Genomic DNA, 27,622 nt, shown 5'->3' with positions numbered 1-27,622 from the left:
TGCTGGCCATTACACACTGCACACTGCACTGAGTTGAAGAAGTTGCCCTCTATAGGAACCAGGTACTAAACAAACAAACAAACAAACAAAAAACAAAAAACCACCACACATTGCAGGACCCCAGTGCTTGAGAAATGGTGATCTGAAGGAACTCAGCATCAGAAAAATGACAGTCTACAAAAACCAGAAGCAGAGAAAGCTGCACCCTATAGGACATAGCACTGCAGAAATCATACTCTAGGAGCTGAGCGCTGATGTGTGGATGGATGCACAGAGGGAATCATGGCATCAGAAACTTGTCTACCAGCAGAGCAGCACAAAACCAAGCAGGGGCAGTGCCCATGTCAGAAGGAACAAAGTGATGTTGTCACAAGCTGGGCCTGGGATCATGATCTTACTGAAGGACTGCATGTTCTGGGCATGCAGTTGGGACAGAGAGAAAATGGATGCCCCCATAGACATCAACTATAAAGTAGGAGCAAGGAACAACCCCAAAGAGCAGTACGCTGGAACTGGGAAGAAAAGCCTCTTCCTTTTGCAATATTCCTCGTGCTCCCTCTAATGATAACACCTAATGTCATGCTTGCTGCAAAGGACAGACGCTTAAAGGGTTTAAATCCATTATCACAGGATAGATAGTGAATGTAGACTGAGAGGCAATAAACTGATAACTGGCACATAGGTATTTTGTGACTTTAGCAGTAAAATAAATCTGTAACCTCAACTTTTAAATGTATCTAGTGTTATCTAAATAGTGTGTGATTTTTCTACTATTTTCATCCATTTGTAAATCATGGAAACTCTTCAAGTCAGAAATTTGGTCATTTTTTTCTTTTTATTTCAACTAGTATTTCCATTTTACTTCTGAATGGCTTCACTGTAGTTTTTCACAATTATTTCATGCTTCTCTGATACCAAATATGTTTGTGAACTGAAATTAAATGTTTAAATTCATTATCATAAGGTGGAACTTGGAAATTTCAGGAACTTTGTGTAAGCAATGTCACTCAATTCTTTTAAGTTTTTCCTGGCTAAATACCAAATATAGCATACAGATCTACAAACTGTTTTCAATACTTTCTCACCTGATGACTTGACTAGGCCTTCCAAGTTGTCAAAACAAATAACTGGAAATCACTGGTTTTGTGACCCAGTCATTAGAGTCATTCACTTTCCCAATTTTGTTGAGTACATCAAAAACTGTTTATAATAGACAACATAGTTTCCAATTTTACCTGTTACTCTTTCACTTAGAACCTTATAGTCAAATATAGATAAATCTGAGATAAAATCAAATGTATAAAATTAAAAATTAAATATTTTTTCTTATGAACAGTGAACAAAGACTTAATATAGTCCTGCCAATCTTGAAATTTTCAAAGTGCCTTAAAAAACCATAACAGATGGGCAAAGAAGACACTTGAGAATTTTTGTAAGTAGAGATAAATTAATAATTTCATTTTATAATTTTAAGCAATAATTATACATATGAAAGTTATATAATTGTGCATATGAAATAATTATGCATATGAAATGTGCACTATTAGAATTAGAATAGCATGATAATAACTGAGAGAGAGGACTTATTAATGTTGCAGTGAAGGTGTTTTTCTCAAGTACAGGTCATTACATCTCCAGTGTCTCTTTGTGAATAAAGTGTGTCACAATGGTACATAATGTTCTGAACATCCACACGTTTACCCTTTGGTTCCGACTTTCAGAAATTTTGACCTTGTAGCTATCAGAGATAAGGATTTCTTTTAGAAATCCATGAAAATCTTCTGGTCTCTTGCCCAGATTGGAGATGCCAGAAGGAAGGTTAGTTGACTTGAAGGTAGATCAAGTTTCTTCCAATGGGAAGAACATGGAAAAAAGAGATTCAACAAAAACGAACAGAGCCTCAGTAATCTGAGTAACATATCAAGTCTAGTACGTGGCTAAAGTCTCAAAAAGGTTAGGAGGTATTTGAAGAAGTAATAGTGTAACTCTAAAATTTGATGAGAAAACAACTTATTGATCTCAAATGCTCAGCAAACCCTAATCAGAATAAATATAACTAGGCACATCATAGCAAAATTATTGAAAACCAAAGATGAAGTGAAAATCTTGAAAGCAGCCAAAGAAGAAAAGAAAAATTACACACAGTTGAACAACGTTATGGATAATATCTGACTCTACTCTAGGAACAATGGAAGGAGAAGATGATGGAACAAATTTATTTAAAGTACTGAAAAATAAGCTGTCAATACAAATTCCTCCAGCCAGCAAAAATGTCTGTCAAAACGGAGGTACAAAAAAAAAAAAAAAAAAAAGAGGCATTTTTATACAAATAAAAGCAGACAGAATGCATTTCCATCAGACTTGCATTATAAGATATGTAAGAAGTTATTTATTCTTTTATTTTTACTTATTTTTCTTTAATTTTGTTTTTTATTTTTTAAAATTTACATCCAAATTAGTTAGCATATAGTGAAACAATGATTTCAGGAGTAGATTCTTTTAGCTGAAGGGAAATAACACCAGATAGCAATTCAGATCTATGGGAATAAAAAGCACCAGAAATTATAATATGTGAGTAAATATAAAAGATTGTATCTTTCTTTTCACTTCCTTCAAAGGCAACTGGCATTTTTAAATAAAACAAAACGTATTGTATGGGGGTGTTATAGTATATGGAGAAGTAAATGATGTTAACAATATCCCAAAGGATAGGAGATGGCAGGTATATGGAATCGTACCGAATAGGGGGCTTATATTTGTAAAATAGGAATTGTAAAGTGATAAAATAATAACACTTAGAGACTGTGATTAGTAAAGCATGCATATGATTGCACATATAGGAAATTATATTATCTCTACATATGGCTAAAGTCATTATGGGAAATAAAATCAGACACTAAATGTATTTGATTAACCCAAAGTAGTTAGGAAAAAGCAACCCTAACTACTTTGGGTTAATCAGATACATTTATTTGTTTGAGGGAAAACAACTTGGGAAAAAAAATTGCAAGATGGTAGGCAGATTTAAATGTAACTATATCAATAATTATATTTATTTTGTCTAAACATCCCAATTAAAAGGCAATGATTGTCAGAGTGGATAAACAACAAGACCCAAATAAATACTAATGGCATGGAAGGTGCATTACATAAGGTGATCCAGGTAGGGTGAAAGTAAAAGGATGAAGACATACCATGTAAACGGTAATGTAAGACAGAGCTAATATGGTATGTTTGTTTCAGACAAAGCAGTCTTCAACATAAGGATCAATTCATCAAGAAGTCATAATAATCGCAAATCTGTATGCATTTAATACCAGAACTTCAAAATACATGAAACAAAAATTGACACTTAATGGGAGAAATAGATAATTCACAATCATAACTTCCTTGGATTTTCTTTAAGTTTATTTATTTTGAGAGAGAGGGAGAGTCAGCATGAGTCAGGGAGGGGCAGAGAGATAGAGGAAGAGAGAATTCCAATCAGGCCCTGTGCAGTAGTGCAGAACCCGAGGCAGGGCTGGAACCCATGAACTGTGAGATCATGACCTGAGCCAAACCAAGAGTTGGATGCTCAAACAACTGAGCCAAACAGGTGACCCGCTTCCTTAGATTTTTAACACTCTTCTGTCAGTACATGATAAAACAGGTAAACGAATAAACAAACAAAAGTACAAATACAAATATCAAATCATCATGTTGTATACCTGAAATTACAATAATGTTGTATGTCAATTATATCTCAGTTTTTAAAAAAGTAATGATATAAAAGTTCTGAAGAACACTATCACCAAACTGGTATTTATGAAACAATACTTTCAGTAACTGCAGATTACAATTCTTTTCAAGTACACACTAAACATTCACCAAGATATAATTAATATATGTTAAACCATAAATCTCAGTAAAATTGAAACACTGAATTCTTTTTTCTGAGAGAGAGAGAGAGAGGGAGAGAGCAAGAGCATGTGTGTGAGCAGGGGAGGGGCAGAGAGACAACGAGAGACAGAATCCCAAGCAAGCCCTGCACTGTCAGCATGGAACGTGATGCAGGGCTCAATCTCCCTCTCTCTCGGCCCCTCATCTGCTCATGCTCTGTCTCTTTCTCTCTCAAAAATAAACATTAATTAAAAAAAAGATATTACAGGGTTAATTCTAACAGCTCAATGCCAATAAATTTGAAAGCTTAAATGAAATGGGCAAATTCCTTAAAAAATACAATTTACCAAAAAGTGCCTTAGGAAGAAATATAAAATCTGAAGACCTCTGTAGTGATTAAAGAAACTTAATTTGCAATGAAAAGCCTTAAAACAAAAAAGTCAGATATAGATGGCTTCACTGGTAAATGCTAGAAAACATTCAAGGAAGAAATAATCCCAGTCTTGTGTAATATCTTTCAGAAAACAGGAGGAAGGAACCATCCCTTTTATGAGGCCGGTGCAATTCTGATACTAAAACCTAACAAAAACTTTACAAAAAAGAGTTATGTATAAATATTCCTCATGATCACAGGCATAAAATCCTCAATAGTGCATTAGCAAATCAAATCTAGAATTATGTAAAAAAGAAAATATGTTATGATTGAGTGGGGTTTATCCTAGGAATGCAAGATTGTTTCAACATTTGAAAAGGATGCAATTAACCACGGCTAGCAGAATAAAGGAGAAAAAAAAATCATTTCATCTTATTGATAGAGGCAGAAAAAGAATTTGATACAATTTTACATCAATGCATGATAAACTAAGAATAAAAGACAACTAGGAATTGAAGGAATCTTCAATTTTATACAGGAAATCTACGAAAAATCTTAGAACAAAAATCATGTTTAATGGTGAAAGATGGATCATTTTTCTCTTAACATCAGAGAAAAAGGCAAGGATGTTTGCTCTCACCACTTGCTTTCAACATTATAGTGGAGATGCTAGCTGCTCTAATAAAGAAAGAAAGAGTGCGGGGAAAGCATAGATATTGGAAAGGAAGAAGTAAAATTGACTTTATTTGCAGTCCTAAGGAATCAAAAGACAAAAAAAAAAACACAAAACAAAACATAAAAACCACAAAACAAACAATAACCTTCTGGAATCCTCTCCTCCAAGATTCAGCATCAAAAAAACATAAAATCCTTAGAGAAACAAATTTGCCAAGAAACTTGCTGACCTCTACACTGAAAACTACAAAATGTTGCTGAGAGAACTTAGAGAAAACCTAAATAAATGGACAGCTATTATATATATATAAAATATATAATATATATATTATATACATAACCCATAATGTAACCCATATATATATAACCCATAATATATATATATGGGTTAGGAGACTTGGTATTTTTAAGATGTCACTTTCCTTCAAATAGATCTATAGATCTACCATAATCGCAGTCAAAATTGCAGCATATTAATTTTTGTAAAATCTTTTTAACAAATGGTGCTGGTTATCCATATAGAAAAAAGCAAATTTCAGTCTAACTCATATCACATACAGATATTATTTGAAATTGGTCATAGGTCTAAACAAAAAGGTCAAGAAGGATAAAACTGGGAAAAATATAGGAGGAAATCTCACAATATTAGGTTAGGCAAAGATTTTTCTAGACTGTACTTTAAAAGCACTAGCCATAAAATAATAAAAATTGATAAACTGGACTTCACCAAAATTTAAAACTTTAGCCCTTCAAAAGATATCATAAAAAAAAAGGTAAGCCACAAACCGGGAGTAATTATTTATAGTATGTAATTTTGAACAAGGACTTGTACCAAAAAATAAAAATAATTACTACAATCAGTAATTCGTTAAAAAATTTTTATAAGGACACAAGACTAGGGGCACCTGGGTGGCTTTGTTGGTTAAGCATCTGAGTCTTGATTTCAGCTCAGGTCATGATCTCACATTTTGGGGGATCCAGCCCCACCGTGGGGCTCAGGCTCTGTGTACTGACAGTGTAGAGCCCACTTGGGATTCTCTCTCTGCCTCTTCCCCAGTCATGTGCGTACGTGTGCTCTCTCTCTTGCTCTTAAAAATAAATAAACTTAACAACAACAAAAAAAGACTAGCATAGACACTTCATAGATTAGAGATGGAAGATGATTTAAAAACCATGGCACAAGAGTTCCTTTCTGTTATTGTGTGTAAGCACAGTACCTGCAGAGGTTAATGGCTGCCTCTTCTGTTTTCCCAATCAGGCACAGATTCCTCTAATGCAGAACCCTGCAGGGAATTCTGGGAAAACACATTCCAGATGAACCAAGCTGACACAGCACAAACCATCTCAGTAGACATGAATCACTATAATTCTATTTTTAGAAGAGAGAAAACCCAACCTTTACAATTTCACGTCCAAAGCTTGAGAAAATTGGGGGGGGGGGGGGAAGCTAAATTCACCAATTTTCTAAAGGGTAATTTTTCCACTTGATATTGTTAGCTGTCAAATTAACTTCTCTTACTTTATTTGCACACATGAAATTTATTCATAAAGAACTGTGCATGGTACACTGAGCAGCAGGGTATTTCTAAAATCTCTTTGCATTCACTACTCAGTTTTTTTCCCCTTATTTTACTTCCTTAGTGTTTACCATCTAACTATTATTATGTATGTCTTGTAAATATATAATTACACACCGGGTTTGCATCTAGCTGAACAACCCTCTTTCAGTAGGAAGGGGGATATTTATAAGCACAGCTGCTGTTATTATGTGTTACTCTCAGGCCTCCCAGCTAGGGATGAGGGGGAAAAAAAAGACACACCTCTCTTCATTATTCTTCTGAAGCTGAACAGTGAATTTTGACCAAGAAACACCATTTTCTACCAGGTTTAAATGCTGGATATGACTCCTCTTAGGCAACTAATGAGCAACTCTGACACATTGCTGAGTACATTGCTGACAGCATAGTATTTATACTTAACCTGGTGCCCTGAAACTTTGTTCTTTCTAAACTGCTTCCCTTTTACAACATTCTCATTTTGTTATTAACATTAATAATTTCTTGGTCTATGAAAAATTTTAAAACACAGAAATTGTTTTCTTCATTTCCTTATTCATGTAGTCACCCAATTACATGAATATTCCATTAAACCTTTGATAGGGAAAGAAAGTAAGTGAGGAGGAGAGGAGAAGGGAAAGATGAAAATAACATGGCCACAGCCCTCTTCTCCATCCTTTCCCTGGCTGCTGGCCTCCTCCATGCTGTTGGGGTCAGTGTGGTTTTGCTCTTTATGTGACTCACCAGGAGGGGTTCTCAGTACCATCCAATCAGACCGAAACACCTTGCATACATCTTAAGACATCACTTTCCTCCTGTTTCTGCCTTCCTCTGCAATACCCCCACTCACAAATCTATTTCCCATTAGTCCCTTCCCCTTCGCCCAACTAAATTTATTTCCTAGTGCTCCCGTGCAAATTCAATCTCTCCTCGCCTCAGTCATGCACTTTTCTCTCTTCCTTAGTGCATTAGGTGTAAACCCACCTCCCAGACTTTGCTTCTGCTCTTCCACCACCTGGAATGATTTACTTTGTTCTCTTCATATCCCACCCATGTCAAAATCCATTCGGACAATTCCTTATCCCATACATGAATTTCCAATTAGTAAACATCGGGTACTAATATAATTATATCAATCTGTTTTTCTCACTTTGTTTCATGGTGTATGTTTTCTTAACTAATTTGTTAATTAAACCTTATCTGCTTTTTATGCTGTATAATTGCTGGCAGGCTATTTAATTCACAGACAACTGCAGTGTAGTGATTAGGAGCCCAGATTCTGAAACCTCATACTGGATTTATATCTCAGCTACTTACTGTCTGATCTTGGGGCAAGTTACTTAATTTCTCTGTGCCTCAGTGCCTTCATCTGGAAAGAGCAGATAATATTACCTCTATCAGGATTGATACGAAGATTAAGGGAGTAAAAAATACTGGCAAAGTGTTTAGAAAGGTGACTACAACATAGTTAGGTGCCAAGTAAATATTAGCTGTTATTAATAGTACTAAATAAATACTTGTTAATTGAAAACAGGCAAGCAAATAAAATATTTATAGGCAGAAGAATATATTGCCGTGAGAGATGATATGAAGAAGGTGTATAGTTTATAGTATATTTTGTATATAGTAAAAATGTGTAGTCTTCAAAGTTTCTCCCTTTGTCATATTTACCTAGGTAGGTCCCCAAACCTGGTCAAACCATATTTGCCACCAACCATGACAACATCTGGACAATCATGCTGACTGATCTTAGTTTACACTCTGAGCAGTAATATTTAGTGAACCACTAGTGCTAGCTGAGCAATCCGTGTTTTTTAGTCCATCTACTCTTATTGTCCTTGGCCAACCATTTCATACCCCCTCTTTGTGTCTTAATCCTTTATCTGTGTCTCCCCTATCCTTAAGCTTAAGCTAAAAATCTAGCTTCCTGTCATAGTAAATAGAAGAGACCTTCCACAGATTCTCACCAATGCATGTCCTTACCTTCCTGCCCTTGATTTGAAAAGTCTCTGCCCTCCCTATTTTTAACTATGATAAGCAATTAGTGTTCCTATCTAAGGTCAACCCCCTAAATTGTGAACTAGATTTTGTCCCTCTTGACTACTTAAGAACCTCTTTCTAGCATTTGTCCTCTCTGTTGAATAATTAATATTTCCCTCCCTACTGGATCATTCTCTTCTTCATACAAACTTGGGAGTTATTTCTCTCATCCTACGTAATCTTCTCTTGACCATCACTTCCCTTTGCAGCTGTCAGGCCATTCCTCTGCTCCTTAACAGCAAAATTCCAGGAGTCTTGTCTCTGCTCTCTATCCTGATTTCCTCTTCTCTCTTGAACCTACTGTGATTAACCCTCTCCTCCCATAACTCCACCCAAACTGCTCTCACCAAGGCCATTCATGATCTCTACCCTGATAAGTTGACCAAGATAGGCTTTAATGTCCCCCTTAGCGTACTAAACTTTCAACAGGTACCTTCCTGAATATAGGCCTCTCCCTGGCTTCCTTTTTCTTAGAGCATTTACTTTAAAAAATCTTACAACTGTAAACTTCCCCTTTGAGATGTAAATCTTTTCCCAGCTTCTTGCCAGTTTTATAAACCAAGATTGTATTTCTCAAGGACTGGGAACCATCCTTTTGAAATGTAATCATCAAGGAAGATAGGGCCCCATCTCCCAATCACCATGGGAGGGTAGGAGCCTAATTTTGATAAGCATCCATTGGCAAATACAGATGGCCTAATCACAGTGATCAACCTCCACCTATATCCTCTAGTATTTTCCCAATAGCTCACCCTGTTCTTAAAAACTCTCCATTTTTTTGTTTCAACAGAGTTGTGTTCAATCCCTCTCCCCTACTGCAATAGTCTTGAATAATGTCTTCCTTGCCTGTTTAGCTCTGTCCAGTGCAATGGTCAACTCATTGTTTATCTTATTCAACTTGTCAGTAATATTTGGTATAATCCATAACACTCTCTTGAAAAATATTTCTAATTCTTTTTCTACCATATAGGCTGCTATTTCTCAGTCTCACTTGCTTGTTTCTTCTCCTAAAATTGATCTTTAAAGAGAAGGCTGACCAATGACCCAATTCTTAGACTATTTCTATAGTTATACTATAATCTGTAAGTAATTTCATCTAGTTCCATGGCTTTAAGTACCATGTATATCCATTAGGGTTTGATCAGGGAAGCAGAACGCTCATAAATGATATGGAATAAGGGATTTCTACCTTCAAAATAGAGGTAACCTTTGGCAAACAAATTACCTCTCTCCAAAGCTCAGTAACTTGAGGGATTTGGATACATGGTATCTTTCATCATTCAAGCTTGCAATCAATGCCTATGATTTGAATGCAGGAACTATGTAAAATAGCATATATATTATATAGTATTATATATTATATTTTTTCAAAATTTGATATTTCTCATCACTTCCATTAAAACCACAATCATTTCTCTCCTAGATTACTGCTCCTCAATTTGTTTTCCTTCTTCACACTTACTTGCTTCTCTATAGTCTATTTTTCACCTAACATTTAAAATGTCTCTTAAAAAAAGTTAAATCATGTTACCTTTCTGATAGTAACCCAGGGTAAAATCCAAAGTCCAAAATCCAAAATCTAATTCCTTAAAATAAATCTGTCATGTGAATGTTGGGGCTGGTAAATCTGAAATCTGCAAGGCAGGCCAGCATGCTGGAAATTCTGGCTGGAGTTGATGTTGCAGAGTCTTGAGTTCCAAGGTGGTCTGAAAGGAGAATTCCTTCCTCCTTAGGGGATGCCAGTCTTTTCTTTTAAGGCCTCTAACTGAGTGAGGCCTGGCTACATTATGAGGATAATATGTTTTACTCAAAGAAAAAAGAAAAAAATATATATATGGCTCCATTTCTTTGGAGAAACCTAATAGCCAGTCATCTTTTCAACAAAGTTTTCACATACAACTCTTTTCAAAATAGCAACAGCCCCATATATTTGCCCCATGCAATCCCTATTTCGTGTACCCTGTTTTATTTTTCTCCAGAGCCAATATATATTATATTCATATGGTTATTTATACTTTTTCTTAGCTTATGCTATAACATCTAAGTTTCATGAAGATAGAGACTTCATTCTGTCCTCTTCCAGATCTCTAGAAGAGTGTTGGGCTTATAGTAGGCACTCAGTGAATATTTATTGAATGAATCAATCAATGAATAAATTTTAAATAAACTGAGTTTCTGAGTTAGTTGAAAAATCCATGGCAATGACTGAGTCCTTGCAATGGCATGGAAAAAAAGATTAACTCAACACTAGGGAAGATAGTGGAGAGGAAGAGGAAATTATTATAGCATATAACTATCAAATTTATTGTAAATTGAAGAAAAAATAAAATAAAAGATAATGATAAAAAATAAGAAATTAATGGGCACCTGGGTGGCTCAGTCAATTAAGTGTCTGACTTCGGCTCAGGTCATGATCTTGCAGTTCCTGAGTTCGAGCCATGCGTTGGGCTCTGTGCTGACACCTCAGAGCCTGGAGCCTGCTTTGGTTTCTGTGTCTCCCTCTCTCTCTGCCCCTCTCCAGCTCATGCTCTATCTCTCTCTCTTCAAAATAAATAAACATTAAAAAATTAAAAAAAGAAATTAATAACTTCTTGATTTGCTTTGATCAATTTTAAAATCAATATTGATAGTTATTGTCTATCTTGCCTCTGACTAGAAAAGCAAAGCAATTGAAGGAAAAATTAGCATACAGAAATGAAAACAAAGGAAAAGACAAAAATTTGGGAAAAGCAGAAAGAAGATAAATGGCTTTAATGAATTCTAGGGCTTAGCTAAGATTAGGAACCACAAATGCTAATGCCACCTATTTACACAGATTCTAACACTGCTTATCTGTTTGCAGAGAAGAGAAATTAGCTTATGCTAGAAAATATGAAAATGAATAAAGCACTAAATATTTATAGCCTACAGAATAAAATGGAGAAGAAAAGCTTATTTGTGGAATTTAAATATTTTATGCATTGCATTTAAAAAAGATATTCTGTACCACAGTCCTGACAAAAACAGATAAAATAAAATAAAAAGCATGCTCACTCCCTCCATGTGAGATATGCTTCCCAGACAATGCATCTCACAAAACTGAAGTGGCTTTAAAGTTCTACTCATTCATTTACTTCTTTATTCATTTATTCACCAAATATGCATTGATTGTATGTGCCAGACATGGCAATAAGCACTATGTTTAAGTACTTATCAGATATGATCCTTGACTTGTGAGCTTAGAGGCTACCATGGTAACAGATGCTAAGAACTAATCAGATACATATATAACTGCAAATTTTGACAAGAAATAAAAAGGGAAAATATAAGATATTATGAGCTACTATAATCAGGAGACTTAATTTTGATGAAATGTTAAAGAAGACCATTCTGGAGCATATTTACAATGAGACGAAGGATCAGTAAGGCTTAACCAAGCATTGAATGAGAGGATTTAAGTTTGGGATAGAAAGAACAAAATATCTAAAGCAGGAAGAAAAGGCTTGGTGCATATGTACAACTGAAATCAGTCCAGAATGTTTGGGAGAGAATGTTGCTTAGGAGAAAGGCAGGGCCAAGCCCTGTGTGCCATTGGAGACCTTGTTAAGGGCTTGGAAATTTGTATTTGGTATTAAAATATCAACAATGGTATGTGGAATTGAAAAAATACTATCAGAAAGTTGTGCACAGGGGATAAGGCAATGTTTGGAGGTATTTTATTGCTAGAATCTAGGGAGAGAGGCTTTGTAACAGGTATCACCACTAAATAATTGTAGCTTTCCTAATGTCAGGAAGCCTGCTAATGTCAGAAGCAGACTCTGGGATTAGCATTTAAGTGGAAGTAGTTTGAGAAATGACTCCAGAAGAATGGTAGGGATGGGAAGCAATTAGGCTGAATAATGGCCCTCAAGATATCCATGTCCTAATGCCTGGAACCTTTACCTTATATGGTAAAAAGGTTTACATATGTCATTAAATTAAAGATCTTGAGGTGGACAGATTATCTTGGATTATCTGAGTGGGCTCAAAATGTTATTGTAAGTGTCCTTATAAGGGTGATGGAAACGGAGATTTGTGTACAGAAGAGAAGAAGGTCATGTGACTGTAGAAGCACAAATTAGAGTGATGCACTTTGAAGATGGAGGAAGTGAAACTGAAAATGGCAAGAAATAGATTGTTTTTAGAGACTCCAGAGAATGTGTGACCCTGCCAACCCTAACTTTGACCCAGTAAAATCATTGTGGGCATCTCATCTCCAGAACTGTAGTATAATACATTTGTACTGTTTTATGTTTGTTGTAATATATTACAACAGTAATAGCAAGCTAATACAGAAGTAGATATAGGAGAATATATTAATAAGGAGGTGGACCACTCCCTATTAATTCTGTGGACCACTAGGACTCAATGCTATTGGAAATCTTTGGGAAACAGTGAAAAATACCCGTTAGAATTGCCCCAGACCTGTCTCAAAAAATTGGAATAGTTATCAACCAACATCTCTTCATGATTATTAAGCATGGATTACAAAGGTATTAACTGCTTAACATTTCCAGCTTTCTCCTACTGTGCTAACTGAAAATGTGTCTGAAGCCAGGGGAAGCCTTCAGATGGAAAATGGCATACGCATGCAGTAAGAAACCATTAACATGCATAGAAATGTTGAGGAATGAAGGCACTGACAATGTCTGTAATAGTCTACCCCTTAGAATTTGATCTACCTGTTTCTATGTTAACTTTCTGTTCTTTCATTGATTTTTCAAGAAAGTCTTGTATATATGTGTGTGTGTGTGTGTGTGTGTGGTGTGTGTGTCAAAACAGAGAATACAGTGAGTAAGCCACAGTCCCTGGTCCCAGTTGGTTCCAAGGCCATATTTGACATTTATTATATCCCTTCTATATTACTCTTTCCAGATCTCCCTCCTCTCAGGCAGCACTTCTTTAGGTCTGTCCATCCCCCACCCCAACTGGAGTAATGAAAATATTTACCCTTAAAGGATTTAAGCCTTATTTACAGTGTCCTTGTCAGGCTGTGCTTGCTGTAATTGCCTATTCTTGGTTATAAAAAATGGAAGTGCTAAGAGAAGTCCTATGGAGTTCCCTAAGTTATAACATTTTCCTCCCTAGCCCATTATGTAGAAACAGCCTTATCTTCTTATGATAATCAGAGACAATTACCTCTAACAATATAGTAATTTCCTTTTTTTTGCTTGATGACCTGTAGGCATATAGAATAAGGGGGAATTTGTAGATTTAGGTTTTGTGAAGTTCCTACTGTGTCCAGAGTTAGAAGCATTCCTTTATCTAGAAAATACAATTTCCTCAAGTGGGCCCTCAAGAATAATGTCAAGGGAGGCCATTTCTACTTCCACCCCATGGTTTCCAGACCAATATTTTGTAACTATCATCAACACAGCACCATGTAATAGCCGCTTCAAAGTACTAACTGCCTGTTATGGAAAGTGTTCCAAATAAACAAGGTGTTATCCCCAAATAATGCCTTACATGTACCTTTGAGGGTCCATTCCTGTGTTCTATTAGTTTGGCAGTTTCCAAGTGAAGCAGTACATGGTAGGAGTGGTAGATTCCGTAGTTATGTGAATATTGTCACACCTCTTACATGATTAAATCTTTATTCACATCCAAGTCAACATGTTATAGGACCTTGTTTGGTAAATTAGAACGTTAGTGAGACTCTAAATAGGGGTATTATTTAAGTCAGTGCACAAAGAAAGGCAAATTCATACCCAGAACACAAATATTCTCAATAAGGACAAGTTGTTGCCTTTTCTGAGAAGAGAATATCTGAAATAATCTATTCTTCTAAATGTCTGGTTAGTCTCCATATGGAATAGAACTTTATTGAATTTTCTATTCTTTCTATTTCTGTCTCTGATTTTGGATGGTTGACAGGTTGGACTTTCAACAAATATAGTAACTCAATAAGACTTCGTGAAAAGGAGCCTTTCTGTTGGGCCCATGTTTAGTATCCATACCTGTCAACATGCCTATCCCACTCATAGGCCCATTGTGAAAGCACTGGAGTGGATTAGGCAACTGTCCACTGGAGTGGACAGAGGCAACTGACATTCACAATGTAAATCATACTATGAATTCTTACTTTGTGGTAGATGCTCTCCAGTGGATTTTGATAGGACACAAATGTGCATATGTTTTGTGTCCATTGACATAAACACATGTACATGACTATTCCACAGATTATCTTATGACAGGTCTTCCAAACTTGCCTCTTCCAAACCCCTGACAAACCCCCCCCCAAAAAAAACAAAAAAACCCCAAAAACCAAAAAACAAAAACACAAGCCATAGTCCTGTAGTATATTACTACCTTATCTCAGGCCACTCTGTGGCCTCTAATTCTTTCAATTCTTTCAATTGATTTCTTTCAATTCTTTCAACTGAAAACATGGGTATTGAAAGAATTTATCCAGGGGTGCCTGGGTGAAGCCTCCAACTTCAGCTCAGGTCATGATCTCAGTTTGTGAGTTCCAGCCCCTCATGAGGCTCTCTGCTGTCAGTATGCAGCCTGCTTCGGGTGCTCTGTCCCCCTCTCTTTCTGCCTCTCCCCTGCTTGTGTGCTCTCTGTCTGTCTCTCTCTCTCTGTCAAAAATAAATAAACACTGTTATCCAGTCACTGTTTTTCAGGGCCACCATTGAGAGGAACTGTAGTATTATGGCAGTTAATTTCAATTTATACAAAATACTGAGTCAACCAATCAGTAACAGACCTAAATTTCTTCTTCCTTCATTAGCTGGTCTTTGGGACTCCCCTTCAACTCATGGTTCACCTTGAGGCCGTATGTATGAGATGAACAAAAGCATAAGTGCAGCAAAGTCAAGTTGCCTGGGTGTCTAGCCAACACATTTGTGTCACAGTGCTCACTAGGCCTGCTTGTGTTGTGAATTTACCACTTCCATTACACACACAACTTGTTTTATTGCACTTTGCAGATATTGTGATTTTTGCAAATTGAAGGTTTGTGGCAACACTGTAGTGAAAAAGTCTGTCAGTGAGATTTTTCCAACAGCAGTTCTCACTTCCTATCTCTGTGTCACAATTTGGTAATTCTTTCAATATTTCAAACTTTTAAATTATTTTTGCATTTGTTATGGTACTATAGTCTGTGATGTTTGATATTACCATTGTAATTGTTTTGAGGCATCATGAACTGTTGTAGACTCTAAGTTTAAAGTTCTCTCTTGTCTAGCAAAAGAGCGGGACACAGGATGAAAAGCGAGAGATGGCTAATGTCCAGGAAAAGACAAGAGCCCTGAATAAGGGTCCTTGCCCTGTTTTTATTAAGATCAGAAGGCTTACAAATGTGATGGGCATGCACAAAGAGACAACGAATTGGTGAACATCAACTCATGGGCATGAGGGAAAAGGGGGTTTTGAAGATATATGGTGTTTGGGGTTTGGGTCAATATAAAACAAAATCCTGGCACCGGGCAGATGGGCAGATGGTTGTTAATGGCAGACAGGAGGTGCCATGTCTGTTTATCTTAGCTAGCCTAGGGGACAAGACAGAAAGGGGGAATAACCTCAGGGTTAACAAGGCACCTTTTTTTTTTATTAATCATGTCTGCTCTGTGCAACTTCACCAGCAGTGCAGTGCAGTGGTCTATAGCCCAATTTACCAGTTTACCTAACTTGGTCCTTTCTTCCTGTGAATGCAGCTTTCTGTTATAGTACTAAATTGGGGGGGCGCTTCTGCCCTGAATGCCTAATCTTGCTTACTTCATATACTTTTGCATTGGGTGCCTTTGCACCCCTCTCTATTCTGGGGCCTTTGCCCCTCCCTCTCTATTCTGGGGGCTCTGCACCCCCTCTCTATTCTGGGGTGCCTTTGTACCTCCCTATTCTGGGGCCCTAATCTTGTTTACCCAAACTCAGGTGTGAGCATCCTATGGCTTTGTACTTCTTTATGCCTTGTTAACCCATTGGTATAAGCCTGGGGAATTCCTAAACTTATTCCCCACAATGAACCACACCTATATTACACAGCAAACTTAATTGATAATTGCATCTCCTGATTGCTCCACCAGTTGGCTATTTCCCCATCTCTCTCTCCCTCTTTTTAGGCCTCCTAATTCCCTGAGACACAACAATATTAAAATTAGTCCAACTAATAACCCTATCATGGCCTCTTAATGTTCAAGTGAAAGGAAGAGTTATATGCTTCTCACTTTATTTATTCATTTTTTTAATTTAATTTTTTATTTTTTAAAAATTTACATCCAAGTTAGTTAGCATACAGTGAAACAATGATTTCAGGAGTAGATTCCTTAGTGCCCCTTACCCATTTAGCCCATCCCCCCTCCCACAACCCCTCCAGTAACCCTCTGTTTGTTCTTCATATTTATGAGTCTATTCTGTTTTGTCCCCCTCCCTGTTTTTATATTATTTTTGTTTCCCTTCCCTTATGTTCATCTGTTTTGTCTCTTAAAGTCCTCATATGAGTGAAGTCATATGATTTTTGTCTTTCTCTGACTGACTAATTTCACTTTAAATCAAAAGCTAAAAATGATTAAGCTTAGTGAGGAAGGCATGTTGAAACCCAAGATAAGCTGAAAGCCAGGCCTCTGGCATTAAATGGTTAGCCAAGTTGTGAATGCAAAGGAGAAGTTCTTGAAGGAAATTAAAAGTGCTATTCCAGTGAACACCCAATTGGTAAGAAAATGAAACAGCCTTATTGCTGACATGGGAGTTTTAGTGGTCTGGATAGAAGACCAAACCAGCACACTATTCTCTTAAACCAAAGCCTAATCCAGAGCAAAGCCCTAGCTCTCTTCAATTCTGTGGAGGCCAAGATAGATGAGGAAGCTGCAGAAGCAAAGTTGGAAGCTATCAGAAGTTGGTTCATGTTAAAAGAAAATAAACTATCTCTATAACATAAAAGTACAAGGTGAAACAGCAAGTGCTGATGTAAAAGCTGCAGCAAGTTATCTAGAAGAACTAGTTAAGATAATTCATGAAGGTGGCTATGCTAAACAATATATTTTCAAAGTAAACAAAACAGCTTTCTGTTGGAAGAGCAGGACATCTAGAACTTTCATAGCAAAAGAAAAGGTCAATGCCTGGCTTCAAAGCTTCAAAGGACAAGCTGAATCTCTTGTTAGGGACTAATGCAGCTGGTGACTTAAAGCTGAAGCCAGTGCTCACATACCATTCCAAAAATCCTAGGGACCTTAAGAATTATGCTAAATCTACTCTGTGTGTTCTCTGTAAATGGAATAGCAAAGCCTGGATGACAGCACATCTGTTAACAACATAGTTTACTGAATATTTTAAGATTTTAAGCCCACTGTTGAGATGTACTGTTCAGAAAAAAAGATTCCTTTCCAAAGTTTAGTACTCATGGCCAATGTACCTGGTCAGCCAAGAACTCTGATGGGGATGTACAATGAGATTAATGTTTTTCATGCCTGTTAATACAACATCCATTCTGCAGCCCATGGATCAAGGAATATTTCTGACTTTGAAATATTTAAGATTTAATAATATCTTATTATTTAAGAAATAAATTTTAAAGGATGGTAATTCCTCTGATAGGCTTGGGCAAAGTAAATTGAAAATCTTCTGGATTCACCATTATAGATGCCGTTAAGCACATGAGTGATTCATGGGAAGAGGTCAAAATATCAAAATTAACAGGAGAAATTGATTCTAGTCCTCATGGATAACTTTGAGCAGTTCTAGACTTCCGTGGAGGAAGTAACTGAAGATGTAGTGGAAACAGCAAGAGAACTAGAATTAGAAGTGGAGACTGAAGATAGGACTGAATTGCTGTGATCTCACAATAAACCTTGAGCAGATGAGGAGTTGCTTCTAGAATAAAAGTCATTTCTTGATATGGAATCCACTCCTGGTGAAGATTCTATGAAGATTGTTTAAATGACAACACAAGACTTAGACTATTACATAAACGTATTTGATAAATTAGTGGCTGGTTTTGAGAGGATTAACTCCAATTTTGAAAGAAGTTCTACTATGGATAAAATGATATGAAATAGCATCACATGTTATAGAAAAATCATTTGTGAGAAAAAGAGTCAGTCTATTGATGCAACAAACTTTATTGTTGTCTTACTTTAAGAAATTGCTACAGGGTGCCTGGGTGGCTCAATCGGTTGAGCGTCCAACTTTGGCTCAGGTCATGATCTCACAGTTCGTGAGTTCAAGCCCCGTGTTAGGCTCTGTGCTGACAGCTCAGAGCCTGGAGCCTGCTTCAGATTCTGTGTCTCCCTCTCTCTGTCCCTTCCCTGCTCATGCTTTGTCTCTCTCTGTCTCTCAAAAATGAATAACCATTAAAAAAATTTAAAAAAATTGCTACAGCCACTCCAGCCTTCAGTAACCACCACCCTGATCAGTCAGCAGCCATCAACGTCAAGGCAAGACCCTCCACCAGCAAAGAGATTGCCACTTGCTGAAAGCTCAGGTGATGGTTAGCATTTTTTAGCAATCAAGTATTTTCAAATTAAGGTATATACATTTTTTTAAATACATAATACTACTGTACACTTACTAGACTTTAGTATAGTTAAAACATAACTTTTATATGCACTGGATAACAAAAACATTCCTTTGACTTACTTTATTGTCATACTCGCTTTTCTTTGGTGGTCTGGAACCAAAGTACAATATCTTTAAGGTGTGCCTGTGTATGGCAAATTGATGCTGTGTCCACCCAAACTTACAACTTTGTGGTTCTGACAATACCCAACCCCAAATTGGAAATTCTTGTCATATTTAATATCCTGTAGTCAGACACTCATGATGTCCTAGAACCCAGTAGTATGCTAGAAACTACTTTGCAAACAGTCAGTAGTTCTCTGCTGCAAAGGTATGATCTAGTATTCTGAGTTATGATTATTTTACCAGGGCTTGCTAGGAGCTCCACAAAGCACCATTTGGCCTGCCAGGCTAACCCTGAGGTTATAATGATTTGAATAAAAGTAGTGCTGATATGTGATTCTAGGAAGCACTGGTAAAGGAGTGAATAGGTAAAACAAATAGGGGAAGAAACCTAGTATAGGTTGTGTTAATGATTAAGTTGTTGCTATCAGTAATGTGGCTCTTTCCTCCTGGTACCCTCCAGGAGACTATGCCTTAGCTTCCTTTGCTTTTCTCATTGGCCACAGATATGGATTGATCAAGGCATCAGGCATGGAGGTTGTGTGTGGATGCAGCAATACCATCTGAATAATATTATCATGGTTGAGTGCCTAAACTACCAACAGTTGAGGCCAATATCTTCTAGCAGGATCAGTAAACTGCCTTTTGGAAGGTTGATTACATTGAACACTTTCCATTGTGCTTTGTTCTCACAGGGATAAACACATATTTCTTAACATGGATTTGTCTTCCTTGCCTCCAGCATGTCTGCCAGCACCAATCTTCCTATACTTTCAGAATGCTTTATCTATGCCATGTTATCTTACATGTACTGCCTCTAAGTTGAGGTCATGCATGGTTACAGAAAATGTGGCAATGTACAAAAGATTTTATTTATCTTACTAGATTCCCTGTCACGTAGAAGCAGTTGGCATGGTAGAATAATGGAATAAAGATGCTAAGATTCAGTTTTGGAGGAAGCTGAGATGCAAACATTCTGAGAGGTTGGGGAACTATTATGTAGTATGTGGTATATACCTTATACAAGTAACTAATGTATTGTGCTATCTCACCCATAGAGAGTGTATACAGGTATGCCAAACAAGTCATAGAGATGAGAGTAGCCATATCTCACATTATACCTTATAATCTGCTAGAATTTTTGCTTCCCTTTTTCATGAGCTTGCATTATGGATTTGGTTGTCCTAGTCCCCAAGGTAGGACTTCTGCTAAGGAAAACAGTCTTAGTTCTAACGAATTAAAATGTGAGGCTTTGCTCTGGCCATTTTGGACTCTATGACAAGAATCCAACTTTCGGGTGATTAATTGTAATAACTAGGGGCAAATTGGTTTGCTGCTGAAACATAAGTGAAAAGAAGACTATTTCTGGAATCCAGGAGATTCACTGGGGGGCATCTCAGTACTCTTTTGCCTCCAAATTGTAGTCATTGTAAAATAGTAGTAACCCAAAAAACAAAAAAAAAAACCAAAAAACCCCAAAACACACCCAAAACAAAAACAAAAAACACCACCACCAAGGATACCGATTCTGCAGAAATAAAGGTTTGGGTCACCCTGCTAAGTAAAGAATCTTATGCAGCTAAAGTGTAAGGCAGGAGGTAAGAGGTGTGTGAAATATGTATGGGACAAAGGAGTTAGGATTACCAAATTTGTCACCATGGAAAAGTAACAGATAACAGAAGCATACGAAGCATACCAGATATGCCTTTTGGTTATTTAAGTGTTCATTTTATCCCCTCTTTACCAGAATCTTACATAAAGAATATCAGTAGCATCTAATGTTCTAGGATTCACATAACAATCCTAGTTATGACCAAACTGCTAACACTCTGCAGTTACACATTCACTGGTGGGGCTTCGTGGGTCCTCTTCATTGCTGTTTCACACTTCATCCAACAAAGTGTAAGAGAGGATGAGAAGAAGAAAAAGCAATATATTGTGTGACATATCATTGCTTTGCTCCTCCTTGTACTACCTTTCTCTCCCATATGGACCCGAATACACATCAATGTTTTTATACAGGTTTTCTTCTGTCAGATTTCATTGTTTCATTAACTTTTCCTCTCTTCATTCCTTTTGGTGTGGGATGGAAGCTCTGTGTTCCTGGACTATCTTTTCTGGTTCCTCTGTACCTACACATTTATAAACAGTGTCTTTATAATGAATTCTCCTTAAATTATCCTATTTCAAGTACATCAGCAATTTCATGTGGGGACCCTGACTGATAAAGATGGCCAATAGTTTAGGATGCATTGAATCTGAGGGTCGTGGAAATTCATATTGAGGACATTTCAAAAGAGAATAGGTAAGTAGAAGATCAACCATGTGGAGCACCAGGGTAGTGATAGAATACTGGGGACACAGACACTGAGGTGGCAGGCATAAGATTGGGATTTACTGAAGGAGAGAGGGAAGGCACAAACGTCAAATTATTAAGACAAGCAAGAATGAGGAGCATAATGGGAATAGATGGATGGAACATTTTAAAAAAGGAGAATGTCATTATCAGTGTCAAGATGCAACAGAGAGAGCTAACAAGATGATAATTTAGAAAAGGAAACTCAATTGTATATGACTATTGCAGGTCAAAATTCTGGAGGCAATTGAAAAGTTGTTAGAAACTTGGAAAAGAAGAAGTAAAGCCATATTTTAAAAATATGTTTGCTAGGGAAGGAAGAAAAGTGACTGGACACGGTAAGATGGCATGAGGTCTTGGAGGAGATTATGCTTTTTAGGACAAAGAGCACTTCAGTATGTTTTTAGACTTGAGAAGAACACAGTATAAAGGGAGTGAATAAAGGTATGTGATGGAAAAGTATGAGATGGAGGAAAAAAGCAGTGTTCCAGAAAATGGGATTGTAAGGTCAAGAAAATATGAAGACAAATTAAGTTTGATTAGAAGGAGAAACTCTCCAACTTCTGGGCCTATAAATTAGGCACTGATATGGATGTAGATTAATTTATAGGTACTATGGCAGAATATTGAAATCTCACTTTATAGTTTCAATTTCCCTACATTTCTGTTGTAAGTAAAGAAATGAGAGGAAAGAAGACAAAGTAAGAAACAGATCTTGGAGGAAATGGGAAGCGACATTGACCACAGACAAATAAAAAAATGGGTAGTGCTAAAAGCTCAGATAATGTTAGAAAACATGAATTTATATATTTGTGTCTTTTTCTAGAAGCCTCAGATTTCTTCATTATAGGAATGAAAAGGGGAACAGATATCACTGATCCGGTTGCTAAGTATTAAGAAATAGAAACATTTAGGGGCATCTGGGTGACTCAGTTAAGGGTCTGACTTCGGCTCAGGTTGTGATCTCATGGTTTGTGGGTTCAAGCCCCACGCTGGCCTTCTGTATAGACAGCTCAGAGCCTGGAGCCTGCTGTGAATTCTGTGTCTCCCTCTCTCTCTGCTCTCCCCTGCTTGCGTGATCTTTCTGTGTCTCTCTCAAAAATAAATAAACATTAAAAACAAAAAGAAATAGAAATGTTTATTTCTTCCTTCTTCTCCTCACTTTCTCCTTCTTTTCCCTCCTTACCTGTTTCCCTCATTCCCTCTGTCCATCTTTTCTTGCCACTTTTATGTCTTCTTTCTCTCCTTCATTTCATCCCACCACCTTTCTTTTCTTTCTTCCCTCTTCTGTTCTTTTCTTTTTTCCTTTAACATTCACAGTGCACTTTTATGTGTCAGATATTGTGAAAGCTACAGAAAGCATATTTTACGATGTATTTACAGTAAAAAGTTCCAAAAAGGAGTTGGCAATGCCCCTTTGCTTGGGAGGTTGTTAATCTTTGCATAACATCAAGTGGAAAATTAAGAGTGTTTGTTTATACACATTGAGCCTTTGTTATTTTTGTTCTCTTGGTAGTATAGGAAATAAGATATAGATTACTCCGAAAGTGTTATTTTCATTACTTGTTCCTAAGGTCTCCAACCCATCAACACTTCTAATTTTTCACACAGGGAGATTTGGCAGATTATGAAACCCTTAATACCACTTACAACCAATATTGGAAGCCAGTATTATTTCTTCTGGTATATTATATAGCCACCTTCCTCAACCCTACTGTCATTGCCTCTCCTACTTTCCCCCAGTGCTCTTGATTGCACTAATATCTACTTGGAAGTATATTTAGAATTGACCATTCTCCTCCCCCAATTCAAGGGACCAAAAAGAAAACCTGGCATCCTATTTTCTTCTCCAATATCTGTCCTGGTTTCCTTGGTGTGGATGATGGGGGTGGGGGGCTCCTTCTGAACAGATGAAAATTTTCTTTTCATCAGGATAGATAACAGGGAAAATCATTTCAGGTTTGTAGCCAGAGAGCTAGAACTTGGAGAGAGAGGGCAGGAGAGAGAAAGAAGACAGAAAGACAAATTTGGATTAATGTGCATGATGTCATCCAATTCTTCTATGTATGGAACTGAGGAAGAAAATGAAAGGAAAGAAACCCTTTTTCCAAAGACTTTGGGGTTGACACATATTTTTCATGACTTGGCTCAGAGACTCAATGATGACAGCCACATAGAGATGAAGCTATATATTTTTGACCTTTCAGATTTTCCTCTCCCTGCCCACACAGAATATATCTTGTGACTAAACTAGATTTTTTTCCTACTGCAAAGTTGAAAATGAAACCCTAGTGAAACAATTCATCTACATTTCACAAAGTTAAATTGTTGAAAAAGTAATTTCTAGTATATTAATCTAAGAATAAAGGTTGACTCTCAGTAATTTGAAGGTATAGATGACCAAGTACTCTAATTGTTAAAAAGCCAAATCGGTATATCTAAAGCTCCTAAATCGGCTTTCTTCCTGGCTCATGTCATGACTGATTTTTTAGTTCTGTTTCTTACTGTTTGGATTACCTGGCAAATGAGTGATACTTAAAGGAAAGAGGATCAGGTAAGCATCTCTTATTGTACCTGGTTTTGGCCATTGACTCCCACCAAGTTCAATGACTTCAAATAAACCTTCAAATGAAAGAAAAAGAGACTGTCCCCTTGTGCTGGACAGTGGAAGCATCCTTTTGACTCAGATGACCAGCACTTACATTGTCAGAATCCCTTCCTTTCCTCTTCATTTTCTCACTAATTGAAATGTGTAGATAGTTAGGGCAAGGGCAGAGAGTATGTTTTTCCAGTGAAATGAGAGATCACCATATTTTATATTCTGTTTTTGTTTCCTCCTGACCAAACCAGAAGTTTTTATGGAGGTTGAGAAGGCAACAATCTTATTGAGGTGGACAAAGTATCATCGAATATACTTCAAAACCATTATTTTTTCCATTATTTTCTTATAAAGAGCATGTGATTTTGTCAAAGTAGAACATGTATTTAATCGTATTGGCAGATTCATACTGAGCCTTGTTTATGGGTTTAACATTGCTTCACAGAAGCTACTGGTGAATTAATCTAAAGCACAGACAACAGGAAGCTGGTCTGCATGCAATCCTTTTCCTAGGTATTTTTTTCTTTTAGGAAATTGCTGCAAAGCTACACAAATCAATAGTAGCACATTGATAGAAGAGGAGTTTTTTGGATGTATTACCAGTATATAGTGTTCAGGCAGTAAATGTATATAATTGATATATGCAGTCCTTGCCACTTTCTAGCATCATCATGTATATTTTTATATGTTTTATGTGAATAACGATCAAGCAAATGAACGACACTAACAAATTCCCCAGTCTATTTTCTTGTGTTGGGTTCCTTCCTGTGCCCTCATTCTTTTGATTTGTGTCTGAGTATTATATCCTATATAAGCTGCCACAGCTGTTTGTCAGTTCTCTCTAATGGCTTTTTCTTTCTGTGAAAAGGGTAGATCACTTTAGATACTTGGTTCCTTGCAGATGTCCAGAATTTCATCCAAAAGTCCCTGTCTTGGTGATGGATGATTTTTCTTTGTTGAAAGATAACTTTGGAAAGTAACTAGTTTTAGGAAAGACATCTTGCTGAAATATTCAAGGTTTGGATATACTACCTTGAGTAACTTTGCAAATAAAAAAAGGTTGACCATTATCAGGCATCGTACATTTTCAGATTTTTATTCATGAAGGTATCCAGGAATAGTATAAAACAGCAAGAGATGTTCTAATATGTATCAAATATTGTGACTTCCTTGGCTGGGTGGGTAAAGGAATTTCTGGAAGACTGCCTTACCTGGAATATAGTTAGTTTAGATTTATTTTTTCAATTAGAAAGCCCTCATAGAAACAGTCCTGGCTATATTCATTTTTTAAAAATCCCCAGCATACAGTTGAAACCACACTAACATGACGGTAAAGGAATTTTAGAAGATTTAAAGCTACAAAAATAATTTTTAAAAATAGTGGAACATCATAGAAGAAAGAGCAAGCAAAGTTTCAAACATCGCAAGTAGATGGACAGATGGTAATTAACTTAGCTGACCGAAAAGAAAAAAAAAATGGAAACTTCACTTGACTGTGGAGAAAACTTAGAAATAGCTAGTTCCCACTAGGCAGTGCCAGGAAATCTAAGAATTGAAAACAGCAAGAACCGCTGAAAAAGGGGATGGTAGGGGGGCTGAAAACAAGAGGTCTGTTTGAAAATCTATGTAGAAAGGAATCTGACCCCTCATATCCCAGTTGTCACCCTGAAAAATTGGGTGAATGCACATACCCCATGCCAGCTGGAGACTCTGGAGAGAAATAACTTGTGGGACAATGGCTTCAGGGACACAAGTCACGTGTTCATAAGTACAAGCAACAAGAGTGAGAAATGTAGACCTTCACTGGCTGGGAATGACAGCTCCGTTGTGGGGTAGGAATTGTGGGTTATGCACTGTCTCTGCTTCACTATGAGGAACACTAACCTTAAGTAACTTTATAAATACAACTAACTACTTGGTGTGGGAATAATCTTAATTTTTGGTTTCATATTCTTTTTGGTGGGAACTCTCAAATCAAATTATTTTACTTTGGGTATTTTATCTAGCCTGGATTTATTCTGTACTCTCACAAACCTCATCATAAATGTCTGAATTGTCAAATGTGTTTCAAAATACCAGGGGTTTATTATCACGGTTCTATACAATCACTACATGCTGGTCTCTAAAATCCTGCCAGATATCTCTGTGACCATCTTCATATGAGAAACTAGAAATCTCCTAAAACTTTTAGGGAGAAAGCATTTGGGATGATATAAATGTGTTTATGCAGTTAGTTTTCCTTTTGTTTCAGTCTTTTCATTTCTTTACCCCTGGAGCAGACACTTTTGGTTTTGTGGTTGTTGTTGTTTTGGCCACCCAGCTCTTCCCCTTGGTCCCTGTGATTTTGGTAGTGGTTGTAGGAGGCTGTTCCTATCACACTGAGAGCCTACCACCTCAAATACTTACTGTGTCTTTTGGCATTTTCTGAAGCTTTGGGCAGTTCATTAAGCCCCCAAACAGAGCAGCCTGGAAGTACAAGGAGCTAATGCCGCTTGGGCAATCTTAACCAAAGAGGGTTGAAATTAATGCAGGAAAGCCTCGGCCTCCCAACCGCCAGAAGAACAATGCAGAGGTATGGTCTACACAGCTCCTTAGAAAATCTCAGCTGGACTTGAATCTCAGTTGCTGTAAGTGGTAACCAGTTTAGGAATACACCTTTAACTGTCTGTCTTCCCTTCCCTGTGTCACGCTTTATGGTTCCTCACTTCTGCTTCCTGAGATTCTCACTTCCCCCCTCTCTCCCCTTCAGTTACTTGCACTGAAGTCCTTATCTCAGGCTCCACTTTGGGAGAAAACTAAATAGACAACTCCCACATAAATATTAAACTGCGACCTCATATCACCCGCTTCCACTCCCTGCAGAGAAGAAGGAAACCAAGTGCTTAGAATTTTGAAAATATATATGTTTATATTTTCATTTTACTGGGCTGCCTTAAAACTGGTATGAATGACATGATTGCTAGCATTTATGTGTGATAAAACTTTTCTTATTTTTGGCTATTGATTCATAATAAAATGAAAATTTCAGTGGTTAGCATATTGTATTAACTTAAATGATTATTAAAATAAATTGTAATTTGTGTCTGCATTAGCACAGGAGAATAATTAGAGATACAGCCACTCCCATGGAGATGTCTGCAGAATTTGCAGGTTCTAGAATGAATGGCCCACCACTTTTTTTTCTTCTTTCTTCAGAAATGCTGGGCAGTTTGGCTTGGAAACTATTGCTGATGTGTGCTGTGTTAGCCTAAAGAACCGGAGAAATAAAAAAAGGTCTGTGCAAACATAAATTTCCAAGCATTTTTTCCTTTTCTCTGTCTTATTCTGACCTTGGAGTCTGGAACACCTTTCATTTTTTTTCTTTAATGTACAGATGGCAGACCCCTAACCAGAAAATATTTCAAATTTTATGGCTCTATTTTTTCTGAATCTGATCTTTTCCAGCCTAGGAGAGACTATTTATCATCCTAACCAGCTTCACATTGCTCTGTTCACTCTCATGCAGAGAA

The 27,622-nt window shown here is 37.0% G+C and overlaps 1 long non-coding RNA gene across 1 annotated transcript; it reads left to right on the top strand.

Annotated features, from left to right (window-relative positions):
• The first annotated feature begins 1,340 nt into the window (after positions 1-1,340).
• Positions 1,341-27,403, top strand: LOC125923053 (uncharacterized). The gene is made up of 2 exons (XR_007457872.1): positions 1,341-1,432; positions 27,309-27,403. It is a non-coding gene; the product is annotated as an uncharacterized LOC125923053 (long non-coding RNA).
• Positions 27,404-27,622: the final 219 nt, after the last annotated feature.

The sequence above is a fragment of the Panthera uncia genome, chromosome B1 (assembly GCF_023721935.1).
Source record: "Panthera uncia isolate 11264 chromosome B1, Puncia_PCG_1.0, whole genome shotgun sequence".
Lineage (NCBI taxonomy): Eukaryota > Metazoa > Chordata > Mammalia > Carnivora > Felidae > Panthera > Panthera uncia.
The sequence above is the reverse complement of the archived record's forward strand: the minus strand, read 5'-3'. Positions and strand labels throughout refer to the sequence as shown.